The 17,072-nt window shown below is 37.3% G+C and overlaps 1 protein-coding gene across 5 annotated transcripts in view; it reads right to left on the bottom strand.

Annotated features, from left to right (window-relative positions):
* Pgant9 (polypeptide N-acetylgalactosaminyltransferase 9) overlaps positions 1-17,072 on the bottom strand; it is a 925,839-nt gene that overhangs the window by 631,823 nt on the left and 276,944 nt on the right. The gene's annotated exons all lie outside the window — the stretch shown is intronic.

Here is a 17,072-nt window from a genome sequence, read left to right on the forward strand (position 1 = left end):
AAAGATATATACACCCCTACATTGATCAAGATTAACTTTCTAGCTTATAGGTTTATTTGTTTTGGCTGCTCCGAGTTGAGTTGATTTTATTTTAGCGCCCCTTTCAGCAGTGAGGCTATATGAGACGTGGACCTACTGATTAACGTGGAATCCGAACGACATGAGCTCCCGCCGGTTGGCTGCTCCGAGTTTAAGGTATAAGTAAAAAGACATTAAGAACAAATAATAAAGAAACTAAGTCTATCTGATAGACAACAATAAGAAATGATATAGAAATCCAATGAGTTGATCAGTACCGGACTGTATACCAACTTTTGAGCCACCCTATATTTTAATCACGCTCGTCCTTAGCCATTGAAGCCATATATGCGGTTCTGATTGCTTGGAGTTATCCGTTTCTCGCCACATAGCATACATACAGGATAAATCAAACGCCAGTTGCTGTCAGTCCTCGTAGCCGTAGTATTGAAAATCGCTTTTGGCGTGGGTTCGAACCCGGCCCAAAGAAAGATTTTTTTTTTTACATTTTCATAACACTTTTATCATTTAAATAAGATGAAAATAATAATTATTTGACCTTGTACGTAATATATAATGCATAAATTGTACTTTTTCCACAATTTATTTAAAGATTTCTGATAGCCCTTATAAACAATGACGTTATAAACCAACTGGAGAGTAAGAAGTGGGGCCCTCGCGAAGAGAGGAGTAGTAGGGGGAAATGAAATGAAATCTTTAGTTTTACGTCCCACGGTTATGCCGGTTAGGCTAAAGGAGACGGCGATGATGAGTAATGAATGAAATGGTGAAATGAAGAAAGTGGGAGGAAACGGGAGAACCCCGAGAAAACCCACGCACACGGTGTTTGTCCACCACAAAGTTCACTTGACACGAGCTGGGATCAAACCCGGGACCCCAAGCACCAGAGGTGAACGCTCTACCACTGAGCCACCGCGGCCCTAAAAATAGTAGGGGGTAGTAGGGAGATAGAGAGGAGCAAACACAACTTTGTTGATAAATAAAGTGACTTACTTACATAACGAAACATAGCTGAGCAAGCGTCAGCGAGCGAAAGGATTTAGAAGTCCCGCAGTTCTCGTTTTATTCCACCTTTGCCCCCATAATAATACCACGTGACATTACGTCACACTCGGGTGGTGCAACTTCCATGTAAATCTAACCTCACTCGCTTCCTTATGACCAACTGAAAAACAATTGGCTAGGATAAAGCATGGAAAAATATATATCACCCACATGCGAGTCTCATTTAACGAGATTAGTGAGCGCCAGTCCCATTAAAGGTATTTAGCCTAAACCGTAACGTTAGTGGTAAATCTAAGTGCCAATGATGGTAGTGAGCCCGCGCTCCATTAAGGCTACTGAGTCAATGCCAAATGGACATATCTGAGTTAATGTAATACTTTGACTAAGTGATACAATATGTTTTATTTTCCTGCTAATAGACCACTTCTGACTGTGCGAAAGCGGCCATATTGTTTACGTCTTATTATTACTACTAGTTGTTCCCCCAAAGTCTTCGGCTCGTCTAAAATTGCCTGCACACTATTGTGCTGCCAAAATGTCTTGAGCCGTGGCAAAAATGCGAACTAAAGCTCACACCCACGCGTTGAGCCAATAAGGGTTCAGCTATTGCTAAGTGAGAGAAAGCGAGTGGAATTCCTTCAGCCGATAGCAGCGCTTGCAACGGAAGACTAGGGATCAAGTCAATGTGGTATATTTATAGCTATATATCTTGGAGTCACGTAGGAGGCAGTGCAGCTAGCAACAATTATTAGCCTGACAAAATTATTATGACCTAGCATGATTGGAAGGCTGAGGCACCTTGCAGTTATAAAAAGGATTAAGAATGCATGTTCTCGCCTAAATGTTTACTCTTAAATGTTTTAAAGTTGAGTAGAGAATGAGTAGTAGCTTACTCAGAGGCTGAAATATTTCTGCTTTATAAATAGGATAGATTATTCTTGTATCTAAACATATTCCACATATCAACTGTATTAAAATTACAATATTTTATTATATCAATAAAATAAATGAATTAAAAATGCAGTGATACTTAATTTTTATTTACAAAAAAGTTACATCTGAAGAAACGGTATCTTTCTCGGTAGTGTGTGACTCACACCACTTGAGATTTTTTTCCCTAACGAAAGACGTCCATGCAACAACTGATGTATTGACTATCTTCTAGCGTTTTAATCATACGACTTTTGTCGCATCTCGGAAGATCTTTGAGAACTATCGAATTGTGTTATAAAAGCACCACAAAGACACACTCGATTTCAATGCAGGATACAAAAGTAGGAAAGAATTCTTGAATAATTCGAAACTTCAATGGTATCTGAAATGAGATCTTCGAAACAGGGGTAGACGCCTACACCTTCTGGGCATTTTTCTCCCTCTGTAACGCCTTTCGGATGCTGTTAATAATTCAGATAACACAAAAGACGACGAATGTTTCTCAATAGAGCTGCTTCTCAAACAGCTTGGAAAGTAAACACGAATGAATTTCTGCCATTCTCCCCCCCTCCCCCTCCCCTCTGATCATGCATCGTATCTATTCACAATGTGTGCTCTTTGAACCGAAGAGGGTGGTTTAAGAAGAGCAGGGCAGCGACCGACACCTTTTCTCCGAATGGCATTAACTTTCAGATGAGAACATTTGTACACGCGGTAAAAATGCTCACTCGGATGGAATTCGTAATTCGTGAGGTGCTTCATTGTGGATTCGTATCTTCAACCAACAGAACATTTGACATTCAAATGCCAGCGGAATTCTGTACAAACAAAAGAAAGTATTACATTCTGGGCGAGGGGGACAAAGAGATATTAGTTCAGCGACAGATCCTTCTCAGATAAGACGACGCGATGAGGATCTTATCTTGGACGAGTCGCCAGAAAAAAAGGTTACAACAATAATAATTAATGACAAATATCTACAATATTAAATTTACATAATGAGTGAAACACGTAGTGATTTAAACACACTCTCGCGGACAGTTCTTCTGGAGACAAGTCCGCTAATACTTTCAATTATGCTAACGAGAGTAGTGTTATAACTAGAGATGAAACATTTTCGTTAATGCGATATGTGCGAAACATTATAATAATAAAAAAAAACGCGTATATGTTTCAGGAAACCTCAAACTTTTCATTTCAGAGCCAGAAATCACGTTTATATTATCACAAATTTTTGCGAAATTCGGAATTTCTTGCGATAAATGCAAACGAAAAAGTGGAATTCTTGTTAATTATTGCTAATAATAACTAAAAAACGCATTTCCAATATTATTTAACTTAAAAAGCGTTGCATTTACGAAAAAACTCTGCGAGTTATTTGAACCAGAAACTGTTTTACTTCATAAAGATGTAGACATCAACAAAACTGAACTGTTGTTTAAATCGTTGACTGTGCTTTATGGTGAAAATGTTCATGATCTGTTGGTTGCTTACCATGAATTTGAAAATAAGGTTATTGAAGTTCTCAACAGTGAGAATAAGGAAGTTGACATTGTATCATTGTTAAACAGTTTAAAAGTTAACCACAGGTCTTTAGCTGTCACCTCTTAACGTTCAATATGGTTGCCAGTCTCGAGTGTTGATGCCGAGAGATTCTTTTCCAAGTATAATATGATTGTTACTTACAGGAGAACAAACTTAAGGGCGTGTCTAACGTTTTCAACTGAGATCATCAATCCCTATATAATAACATGGTGAACTTCTTTCCAACGCATTATGAAAACTATTTGTCTTATGCAGTTCAAAATTTCTCCAGATGTTAACCTATCCCAATACTACATGTTAACTTTATTTTTAAACTACCTCCTATAGTTCATTAATATTACTCTTTACAAGAAAATGTGGCAACGCTGGAAAGAACAAAAATACACAAATTTAGGTATTGGAGATCAGTAGGGTTTATTTCCATGCTTGTGGAGGTGCAGAACTATTCACACTATTGTTTCTCACTGATGTTCAAAAAGTTGGTAGGGGAAGGAAACAAGGTATGAAATGAGAAAAATTTGTTCATCTAATAATGTGTAAAATGCATATCTTCGAAGTTATGTTAGTTGACAAACTGATTATATGGTTCAGAAGAAGAAAGGGTTGCGGGAGGCAAGACTGCCTGCTGTCACAAATTAGACAACCTTATCTACTTACAATCTTTTTACTTGTATTTTATAACATGCCTTGTCAAACAGGCTGCACTTTCCCTATTTTCATTTTACAACCATTTTTGATTCTAAATCTTGATTCTTGCGCGGTGAAAAAGGAGACACGACAAAGGGAACTCAAAACTAAAAACATTATCATCAATATTTTGCTTTCCAAAGTAAAGAATAACTTTTAAAAATAACTTATAATTTTATAAAAAATATCTGGGAATATGAAAGAAAAAATAATGGTATTTCAGGTAGGGATACGCATGAGTCGAGACATGACTCGAATCTCGACTCAACTCGAATTCGAGTCGAAACACTTTGTAAAATTCGAGACGAGACGACACAAAGTTATTTCTCGAGTCAAATTTTCGAGTCGAGACTGTTCGTAAAAATCTCGACTAGACTGTCTCGAAAATATTTATATAATTTTTAATATTATTTTGAGCCGCAGGCTGGGCAGATTGGTAAAACAGGACAGGCAGCGAACTGTGGTGAAACTAACATCAGACTTTAATGGTGGGAAGAGTACAAGTGTGCCTGAACACAAAGTGCACTGAACACTCCTAACAATGAGCCTCCGCAGCTGACGACCCATCCATGTGCGAATGTTAACACCACGACATCGGCAACTACGACTGAAATGAACACGTGACCATCGCCACTGGACCTTGGGCAGTGGCAGAGCGTTGCGTTGTCTGATGAATCCCGATACCTTCTTCATCACAACAATGGGAGGGTGAGAATCCGTCGTGTTCCAAGGGAACAGCTCCTTGACACCTGTAGTGCGGGACAGAGACAAGCTGGTGGTGGCTTAATTCTGCTCTAGAGAACATGCACGTGAGCATCCATGTGTCTAGTGCAGCTCCAGCAAGGCACCATGACGGCCGAGGCGTATCGCACACTGCTTGTAGACAATACCCCTTCATGACGACCATGTTTCTCATCGGTAGTGGCATTTTTCAACAAGATAATGCACCATGTCACAAGGCCAGGAGTGTGATGGAGTGGTTCGAGGAACACAGGGGCGAGTCCCAAGTGATGTGATGGCCCCCGCCTCGCCGGATCTGAACCCAATCGAACACATCTGGGTTGTGTTTGAACGTGACGTCAGAGCGCACCCTTCCCGGAATTTACGGGAATTAGGTGACTTGTGTGTGCACATGTGGTGCCAACTCTCTCCAACGACGTACCAAGATTCATTGCATCCATGCCAAGGCGTGTCCCATCCATTGTTATCCGTGCCAAAGGTGGACATAGTGACAATTAGGTAGGTAGACATAATGTTCTGGCTGATGTGTGCGTATACTTTAACTCGTATATTTTATCTCGACTCCAACTTCGAGACGTCTCGTCTCGAATTCGAGTTGAACCAAGACAGAAACTGTCGAGTCGAGGCACGAGTAGAGACAAACATTTTCGAGTCGAGACAGGCAAATAATGTACCATGCTACACCCGCTCTTCGGTAAGTAGTTTGTTTCAAATCCTTTGTCCTGATATTCGTTTCCACAGCATTTCGGATTTCTGTATCTCTGCAATTATGTGTTTCTCATTTTTGTTTGTATGGCATTTATCTTGCTTAGATCACTGTTATCAAATGATATTAACTGTTAGAACTTGGTTTGCAAGTATTATTAACCACTTTTCTTTCGTGTTAAACTGTGTTATGTGTGTTGCATAATTGCAGATAAAATTACTGATAATGTGAAATTTACAAATGATAATACTCATGTACACGACATAAAAACTTAATAAACAGATAATTAGACATTTTCCCTCAAAACATTTTTTTTCCTATACGTGCTTAAATCAGGGTTCCGATACCCCAACTCCCTTTATGGAATCCGTAGCACCGGTACGACCTAACTCTGAAAAATGGATATTTAGATAGAGACTGTACTAGTTCCTCTGATATTTCTTTAACCGCCTTTAATATGTCTTATAGTTTTCGAGCTAGGCAACATCAAAGTTACACTTTCCTCGTTTTCGGCATCGTATAAGTTTGAAACAACGCGGTTTTCGCTCTATGTCCATATGGGCTTTTTGATTTGTCTAGGTGAAAGCATTTCACCAGTGGATTTTGGCTACATGATAAATGAACACCCTGTATATTACATATTATATAATATCGAGGATCACCGTCCGTGAATTTGTTGCTCGGATTCCTTTGAGTTTTTATGGTACAGTGGAAAGAGCTTTGACTGAAAAATTGGGGTATCACAAGTGTGTGCTCGATGGGTACCGCGTATACTGACAGCAGAATACAAGGAGAACGCCTTGCTTGTGCTCGCCAGTTTCTTCAAAAGTCAAGAAGATAAGACAGATTGTTGGACTTCATTGTTACGGGAGACGAAACGTGGGTGTTCCAATTCATTCCCGAAACAAAACAAAAGTCCAAACAATGGCGTCACTCAGAGTCACCAGTCGGAAAGAAGTTCACACAAACTCCTTCTGCTGGCAAAGTCATGGCCAGTGTGTTTTGGGATTGTAAGGGGATACTGCTGATCGATTTCATGGAACCTGGGACAACAATCAACTCAAACAGTCATTGTGTAATACTAAGGAAACTCAGGCGAGTTATCCAGAACCGCCGGCGAGGACGACTGACAGCCAGTGTAACGCTGCTTCACGACAACGCCCGAACTCACGTCTCCCGTCGAACCCAGAACCTTTTGACAAACTTTGGATGGACTGTCATGCCCCACCCATCGTACAGTCCGGGCATCGCGCCTAGCGATTATCACTTGTCCCCGAAGTTAAAGGAACACTTGAATGGCCAACGCTTCCGGAGCGACGATGAAGTCAAACACGAGGTGAAACGCTTCCTCAACGTGTTGGCGGCGGAGTTCTACGACATTGGGATACAGAAATTGGAACATCGTCTACAAAAATGCGCACAGAAAGATGGCAATTATGTCGAAAAATATGTCAAAGTGTCTTTTTGAACGAAATGCAATTTCAAAATGGTAGTAACTCATTCCACAATTAACCTGGAGATAGTAACGCACTGAGTTGGAAAAATAATGTATGCTAAACACTTATTAAGATGCTGTCAAAAGCTTAAAGAAACTGCGACCATTTGCATACGACGAAATATGACTGGTACACTCAGTGTGGTTTCTCAGATTAAAGTGCATGTAGAAAGTGAAGCAGTTATACGCGTAAAAAAAAAAAAAAAAAAAAAAAAAAAAAAAAAAAAAAAAAAACTATTAAGAGGAAAAAGGAAAGAAAAAAGCTTGTACAGTATTTTTTCTATTCAGTAGTTTTGCGTAGCAGAAATAAATACTGTAACTGAATACGGTACGTACAGCATTTTATTCTATCTTAGTATGTCTAGTATATACATGCAATTACTCGTACATAGTTTAATATTTTTAGCACAGATTTGCCTTTATTAAGCGGAAATCTATCTTCAACGGTAATTTTTGCTGTCCCGTTCGACTCCGCTGAAGAAAGGTTTTACTGTAATACGAAACTTTTGAATCATGCCTATCCATTGTTCTTAGCTTGAGCTTAAGGAATGGTAATAATTAGGGTTGCCAACTATGTGCAATAAAATTACCGGCATCCGTTCATAATCCTCAAAACAGCATACAAATAACTATTTTAAACAGGGATAGAAAAAGAATCGGTTCAGGGACCAAGAACCCATGCTAAAGATAGGAACCTGTTCGGAGAGTTTTCACAAGAACCGGTTCATTTTTCAACCCTGATTTTAAACCTTGAAATACATAGCTGAGCCTGGCAAAAAAAAAAAAAAAAAAAGCCAGTTTTCAAGTTGACTTAACAATTGAGAACGCAATCGTTGTTGCCAGCACCTTTATTAAGTGTTCGAGTTTTTTTTTTTTTTTTCCTCGACTGACAAAATTTTCCTGTATCCAATTTCTATGACAGGAAGTTACATGGTAAGATTAATTTAGCTATATTAAAAGAACTGCCAATCATATTTGTTTTATTTATTTGCTTTTTGCTTATAGTTTTTACTTTTTCTTTCGCCTTTTTTATCTTTCCTTTTTTTGTTGTTGTTTTTACAAAATAATACACACAAATACACTCAGCCAACAATGTGTGCATATTATACTTTGAACATACACACAAACTATTGTTATTGCATTGGTTTATTTCTGAGGAGCAAAGAAGAATGTAAGCATTTATATTGGTCACTCAAGTAGGCGCCACAATTTTCCCTGGATTTTCATGTTTTGTTGAAAAATCCCCTTTTTTTCCTTGTTAAATTTACCTACGAAATTTTTCCTCAAATTACAAGCACGCAAGGGCGCCAATCCTAGGGGGGCCCGGGCCCCCCATAGCTCATGTGGACACCCATGTATTTTTATGGATATGTATTTTATATGTATTTTTTATGAATGCCCCCCCCCCCCAAAGTTACAGAGAAATCGGCACCGTTGCAAGCATTGCCTCTTATTGCAATAAAAACGGAAGTGTAATTCTGGCCTAATACAGAAGATAACGACACCATGCAGCGTAAATCTGGACCTATGCGTTTAATATCGACAATAGTGAAATAATCACTCCATATCATACTATTTTGCAAGTACTATGACGAACTGCTTAGAAACAGTAGGAAAATGGAGAACAAACAAGAGAAACATATTGGATGGAACCAGTGTTGCCCTCGAGATGACAAATATGGTTCTCTCTTTTCGTTTTGTATATTTATGTACAACATTTATGTATTTTCTTAGTTTCATTCTTTCGCGTCATGAAAAGCCCACGAAGGCTATGATGTAACATTTAAATAGGGTTGCCATTTATCCCAGAATAGAATAGAGATCTGCGCCCCGGCGTCCAGAAAATATTTTTCGGGCGGCTTAAGAGGCTTCATCCCGGGGAAATTAAAACACCGCTATTTTTACAGTAATTATCTGATATCTTCAAATAGATAAAAGATAATCGAAATGTGGAACAAGAGCGCCCTAGACAATATCATTTTATATGAGATACCGTTATCACGACTGACTTATCTACTTTCGATTTCCAGACATTTTGAAAATCGGCATTTATTTTCGCGTTTCTAAACGGCTGAAAACGGAAAGCCACTAGGTGACTTGTGATAACGGTTCCTCACGGAAAATAATATTGTCTAGGGCGTCCTTGTTCCACATTTCAATTATGTTTTATCTATTTGAAGATATCACATAATTAATGGAAAATTAGCGGTATTTTAATTTCACCGGGATGAGGCCTCTTAAATGTTCCGGATTTCAGCGAAGAAAGGAAGGGAATATTATAGTTTTTTTTTTTTTTCTCACAGGATTAGGTTTAAAATTATTCTCTTCAGCTTCTGAGTATGGCAATTCAAAAGTTAAAAGAAACAAGAAAGAAACTTGAATACATAAAAACATGGATTTAATTAAGTTCACGATTTAACTACTTTGACATTGAACAAAGCGTTCGTTTCATTGTGCCAGGAACAAAAGGTTTTACTACTCAATCTTTTTGTTATCTTTGGTACTATTTTTCAATCTACATCTTGCTTCTGGAATATTTTAATCAATAATCCCTAACCGATATTTTTGATAATTTTCCGCTGACCGTTCAAGAAAAAAAAAATATATTGTGAAAGGAAACATCACACCTTGAACGAGTTAAAGAGAGATTGAAAGCCACAAAGCATAACAGATCCTGAGAAATTAAAAAAAAAAAAAAAAAAAATGATTAATAGGGGAAAGGGGTAAATCTGCTTATGTTTGCTAGGGAGGAGAAGATCTTCTAAAATGACTAAAAATGTGATTACGTAATACTTGAACAACTCTATCTAATGGAAGAAAGTAAATTAATACATAACACTTCTTTTCATTTTAAGGGGCGGCGGTGGCTCAGTGGTAGAGAGTTCACTTCTGGTGCTTGGGGTCCCGTGTTCGATCCCAGTCCCCGCCAAGTGAATGTTGTGGTGGACAAACACCGTGTGCGTGGGTTTTCTCGAGGTTCTCCCGTGTCCTCCCACTTTCTTCATTCCACCATTTCATTCATTACTCATCATCACCGTCTCCTTTAACCTAACCGGCAAAACCGTAGGACGTAAAACTCAAAGATTTTATTTCATTTTCTTTTGATTTTAAGCATTTCAAAGATTTTCGTAATTTAGTAACATCCGGGATTTTTATTTTTTTAAAATATGGCAACCCTACATTTAAACCATATTTGTTATTGGAGTATATTCTATAATGACTTCAGTACATGGTTCTCAACCGATGTTTCGCGAGACACTTTTGTGTTACACAGTCCCCTAAGGTGTACACCGAAATTTCAGAATTTAAAAAGAAATGTACTATTATTTGGTTACAATCAAGACAGACTGTACCAGTCAATACCTACAACGCTACCAATTATCTTCAGTGCTATATAGAGTCATTATAAAAACTAATTGGTTTTATTATTATTATTATTATTATTATTATTATTGAAATGAAATGAAATCTTTGAGTTTCACGTCCCATGGTTATGCCGGTTAGGCTAAAGGAGACGGTGATGATGAGTAATGAATGAAATGGTGGAATGAAGAAAGTGGGAGAACCACGAGAAAACCCACGCACAAGGTGTTTGTCCACCACAAAGTTCACTTGGCGGAGGCTGGGATCGAACCCGGAACCCCAAGCACCAGAGGTGAACGCTCTACCACTGAGCCCCTTATTATTATTATTATTATTATTATTATTATTATTATTATTAATAATAATAATAATAATAATAATAATAATAATAATAATAATAATAATAGGTATTATCATTTATAATAAAAAATATCCAACAAATGGGAAGGACTGTCCTAGAAGTTCAGTAAAGTGTGTCGTCTTTAGTATTTTTTAATGTTTTTATAAATCTGTTCATGTGTTCGCACAATCAATTCCTAATAGTGGTGAACATTTTCTATCATATGACAGTATTATTTCAAGCACTTGCGTTTTCGCAATTCATTCTGTCGTTAGCAACTATGGTGTTTGACATATTCCATCGCTTTCAATGATCCCCCTCCCTTCAATTTACTTTCCGTGTAAAATTGATTAGAAAAGCTGACTGTTTTTCCTTCCCTTTGACAAAATAATTATTTTAATTAACCGAGGGCACTGGGATCAGTGAAGTTCTGTCATCAAACAGGAGAGTTCAGAGAGACAAAAAAGATTCATGTTTTGTTTCACCTTCGTTTGCACAGAACGTGCAGCTGACAAGCGCTGATTAGCGTTAACTGTTGTTCTCTGTACTCACCCACTTTCCACACAACAACGCGGGTCGTTCATTATCCGTACAACATCTTACCTGAAAAAATACAATAAAAAACTAATATTAACAAAGAGACAGACACATAACTTGTGATTGCTTTAACAAAATGTACAGATGAATAGAACAGTAGATAGAATGTTACAATTTTTCGGAATTGATTCTACATTATAGAGGAAGTATACCAACCAACTTTGCTAATAACAATAGGAATTAAAACCTCGTTTAAGGCTTCCAAATATGACTATGTATAAATGTCGGAAGTCTTATAAGAACGGCTATTTCCGTCCGTCCTTCGTCTGTCGACAGGTATCACAAGAAAAGTGGTTTGTTAAGATTGATTCAGTGTCCCAAGAACAGATTGCATCTCCTCCGTTAACCTTATACTCAAATTGGAAGTGGTTCAAATTAGACACATTTCGTTTCAATGCTTATCGCCCTTGAATGAAAACACTTCCAAAACCGGAAGTGGTTCAAATAAACTATTACTTACGGTTTCAATACTGATTTCCACAGAGTAAAAAGGTAAAAGATATCAGGAACCAGTGTTCTGCAATCGATTGAGCGTCCCAAGAATAGGTTTCATCTGCTCCATTAGCCTTCTGTTCAAATTACAAGTGATTCAAATTAACACTTTCCGATTTCAACGTTTATCGTGATAGAATGAAAATGGTAACACATAACAGAAAGTGGTTTTTGCAATCGATTCAGCGTCTCAAGAAAACATACCATCACCAGCAACATTTTATCAAGACTAGAAGTGGTTAAAGTTATCTAGTACTTCCGATTTCAATCCTTATTTTCATTGAGCAAAACCTAAATTTATAGCTTCCACTTACAACACTGATCTCATACCGAATAAAAAAAGAAACAGCGACAAGTAGTTTTTTTTTTTTTTTTTTTTTTTTTTTAAATATATGGATTCACTAAAGCAAAAATGTGTTTCATCTTTAATTTCATTCCTCTATTGCAAGCAAAAGTGATCGACATCAATTAGCACTTCTGACTTCAATATTAATGTCCATAGAACAAAAGCAGTCAACGATAGCGAGTGAAGATTTTTTTTGATTTGGATTCAACGTCCAAGGAACAGGTTCTATCTTTTTTATCTTATTCCTCTATTCAAGGAGTTATAGATGTGGACCTACTATTTATACTTTAAATTCAGTATTGAATTTGCACAGTTTTGACAGTCGATCGTATTTTCACATTGCGAAACAAAAACGAAACTCACTCGTTTCAGTTCAATCCTTTGTCCACATGTTTGCCCTCTCAAATCCTGCATTATATATATATATATATATATATATATATATATATATATATATATATATATATATATATATTAGATAGATAGATAGATAGATAAAGAAATCAGTTAAAGACCTCCTACTCGCACCTTAATTATCTTTTGCATACGTAAACATCTAACCAAAAGGGGAAGAGGAGGAAAAGTATTTACAATTTAACCAAATACATGTAAATGTAACTACCAGTTAAAAGACAATACCTGGCCATGAATTATACGGTGATTCATGGATTTTGAATAGATTAATTGTCATTACAAACCAGGGGCGTCATTTCAGACTTTGCTTGGGGGGGGGGGGGCAAGAGCACCACTGACATAAGAATTGCACGTTTTGTACTAATATATTAGTAGATAATTGATTAAAGTATATGCATTCCTGAAACTCTTGGGGGGGGGCAATTGCCCCCTCCTGCCCTCCCTAAATGACGCCCCTGTTACAAACGAAAGACTAAAACAAAACTGACGAGACGAGACAATACAAGACCAGAAATAAGGTTTGCTCGTCTTATTTTCTAAATTTTGTAGAAGTATCGTCTCATTTTGATTCTCGTGTCTTTCGAAATCTTTCTCCATTCGTTGATTGAATTTAGAATTTATGCCCACATTTTTTTTTTCAATTTAAACTAGAAGTTATTGAATCCTTGGGCGTAACGAGAGGTCTACAAACGGACTGATAAACCAACATTTAAATCAAATTTATAATTGAAGTGAATTGTGTACTGACTTCATTATATTTTAAACGCTGATAAATGCTTTTCATTCTGTTCTTACAACACCTTTATTTGTTTATTGTTTTATACTATGAATCACGTAACACCAAAATAGATGAGATCTAATATTTGGGTGAACTAGTGTTGCCGACGAGACTCGTCTGTATTCTCAACTCGACAAAGAGATGCGAACTGTTATGTTACTTGGCTTGTATCGAATTTAGAAAGCTACTTCTCGTCTGGATTCTCGTCTCGTGGCAACACTGAACTGTAGTCTCTTGAAAGAGATGGGAGGATTCTCATAGAAGAAATGGAACTCTTGGTTAGTAGACTTGTTGGTCCTAAAATTCCACTGGAATTGTACTGGATTCACAGGGGGGTGGGGCGACCTGTCGGATCAGTTGAATTCCAGAATTTCGTATAATATTCTCTGAAATACGATTCCAATTTCCTCTGTTTTTCTCTGACGACTCCAGAAGAATTCTACCAAAATTGCATTGAGTCAGGGCCGGATTTCCCAATAGGCCCGGGCCTATGGGCGCTAGCTCCCTGGGGGCGCACGGCCGAGAGAAAAAATAATAAAAACAATATCTAGAAATAAAAATAAATAGCCATAACTTAATATATTTTTTGAATTGATTTAAAAAATCAGGCTAATAAAGCATTCTGATTTTGAAGTTCATTGGAACAAATAATTGTAAAGTTCACCAATCTTTTGTAAATACATTAACGGTATTTCGTTAAGCCCAGAACCAAGTAAATTCCTCAAAAAACTTGCAATGATAAAAGTGCATCGTGGAGTGATGTTTAATCAATTAACATATAGGCCTGATATAATTTTTTAATAAAGGTTTTTAGGAAAGTAACTTTAACCAGACTAGGGAGCGGAAAAAATTATTGGGCCTAGGGGCGCCAAAATGCTAAATCCGGCCCTGCTTTGAGTTCAACCTTTCTAGGATGAAGAAAGGTATACTGTTAAGTGGCCATATGAAAATAGTGATTGCGATTTTAATGAACGTAGTCTGTTCGATCATATTGTTTAGCTGAAGACATTTAATAATGGCAAATAAACGGACGCTATGTTTAACAGAACGCTGATCTCTAGTGTATGAGTTCTTCCGTTTCCATCATTTCGTTCAGCAACATCATCATCCTCATCACTGTCTCCTTTGGCCTATTGGCATAATCGCGGGACGTTAAACAAAAAAAGTCATGCAATCGGAGATTAGCATGATTCTCCTTTCCTTTTTTTTCACATTAAATCTACTTCTGTAAACTTGGGTTCTGTTTATAATTATGTATGACCAGCCTTTTATGATCCAGGAATAAACAAAGATAACACATGGATCAAATCAGAGGATAGATGAATGGAATAAAACTAATGCTGGCAGTGTACTAGTCATGTATTCACGAGTGGCGTATCCGTAAAGCCATCGAGTGTGCTACCGATGTTCTTTGCCTGTCACCACTAATTTTTATTCAACTCAAGTCTGCTGTGTTCTTGCTCTCTGGTTTCCTGAGAATAGAACCAAGAAACGGTGACGTGACAGAGCATCCAGCTGGAGATTAATGCTTTAGAATTTACATTCTATCAACTGTTCACATACGATGTGACAGTGTTCTCGCCTTCGTCATATGAGATCCAAATTCCATTCCTGGTTGGTTGGAGTGTGCGTACGATGTAAATTTGTAAGTCCAGATCTTATTAAGATGTGCTGACAAACTACGAATAACTAGATTAAAAAAAAAAAAAAAAAAAAACTATCTCAAAACCTTCAATGATGCTGTGAATGATCTGAGTGTTTTATCTGGTGACAAAGAAGCACATATTCGGCAAAAGTGTAATCGTGTTGTGTTGTAAGCGCTGATCTAGATTTGGAAAATTGAAGAACATTGGTAGTGTTATGTAAGCTGGTGGTTAAGTAACTGTTGGCAATGACATAAATCCTTCCCGATTTCTTGTTTCTAGTATGTATCATTCCAGTGACATCTCTTGAAAAGATTATTCTCGCATCTAAAGTGAATTCTTTTGGACAGGAGACAAAAAGGCTTTCGTTTGAAAATCTTAAGTTCATAATTTGATAGAACAAAAATATGAAATAACTTTCTTAAGTAAAAATAAACTGATAGTGTAGTGTAAAACAACTTCACTTTAGTATTTCATGTGCTTTAAATGTTTTCTAAATTGCCAATGGAACTGCGTGTGAATAAAGTGTGATAGTGTCTTTATGTTTATCGTTTTATTTCATTCTTACTACTGAAGAACGGCGAATGGATCGTTAAATATCGTCTCTAACGGGTTGCGCAATTCGCAATTTTGAATTGTAAGTATTAACTGCAAAATTAAATATTTCTTAGGATCCATACTTTTTATTCGATTAGTAAACCAATTCGTCCTATAAGCTACTATAGTTCTTACATATTTTAGTACATTTTCCCCCCAAAAGTTCTTGTTTATTTTACCATTTTACCTAGGAACGTTCCCAATCATTTTAGGCTTTTCATTTTACCACTAATTCCGGACTCTACTAATTACAACAAAAATTATAAACATCTGTTGAGCAGTTTTCATATAATGTTCTCAAAAATCTTTTATTGCTTCAATTTCACTCATTACACATTGGATCGTTCCGAACTAAAAAGCACAAGTTGCTGTAACAAAATACGTATATAAAAGAAGGTATATCACTCGCTATAGTCCCCATTTCTTTTCTCGTGAAAAATGTAAATAAAAATATTGTTCATGAGTTCATTCCTGACTACATTAAGCGTTGAAAATGGCCGCCATTGACCTGCAGATATATTTCGACACGACAGCACATTTTAGCAAACATATTAACCACATTACTCGAGGCAGATAACGAGTGTACACATTATATTATTGTATATGTAGGCGTATCTTGAAACTTCTACCTTTATTCAGTTTTAGAACGTGCAATATAATTTAAAGAGTTTTAATATAAGTATCTTGACACATATTTCAAATACGACTAAAAACAGAATCCTGGCAGGGTTATGACAATAAGAAACTATTTCACATTTATATTTATAAAGGTAACCAAGAAAGTTCTGAACGCTTTTTGTGGAGGTCTGTGTTCAATTGGCCCTCACACCGTGAGTTAAATGTGCATGGAAATAACACAAAGGTCTGTTGGTGTGAGTATACCCAACATACTATCTGGTTGATGAAGTTCAGTAACGCCGTGAAATTGCGTAAGGATAGAGTGAACATGGGACCTCCACAGAGCGTCATAAGGGGGTGTATGCTGTACGAGTTCAAACTGGGGTCAAACACCACTGCAGGAGGGCGAAAGATATGCTAGAACTTTGGTGAAGGTGTTGTTACTATGCGGACAGTGCACCGGTGGTTCAACAAGTTTAAGGACGGTGACGAAACACTCGAAGACGCACCATGTGCAGGAAGACCAACACATGTACAAAATAAAGATTTTCAGGCAGCAATTGAGGCGAACAGTGGCCACACATGTGAGGAACTGGGACTACAATTAAGTGTGATATACAATTCGGCAGCACCTCCATCAACTTGGGAAGCACTACAAATTGGGTCGATGGGTCTCACATGATTTGATTCCGGGCCAGAAGGCAATGCGAGCAGAGTGCTGTCTCGTTTGAGG

This window comes from Thermobia domestica, chromosome 15, assembly GCF_964235325.1.
Source record: "Thermobia domestica chromosome 15, izTheDome1.hap1.1, whole genome shotgun sequence".
NCBI lineage: Eukaryota > Metazoa > Arthropoda > Insecta > Zygentoma > Lepismatidae > Thermobia > Thermobia domestica.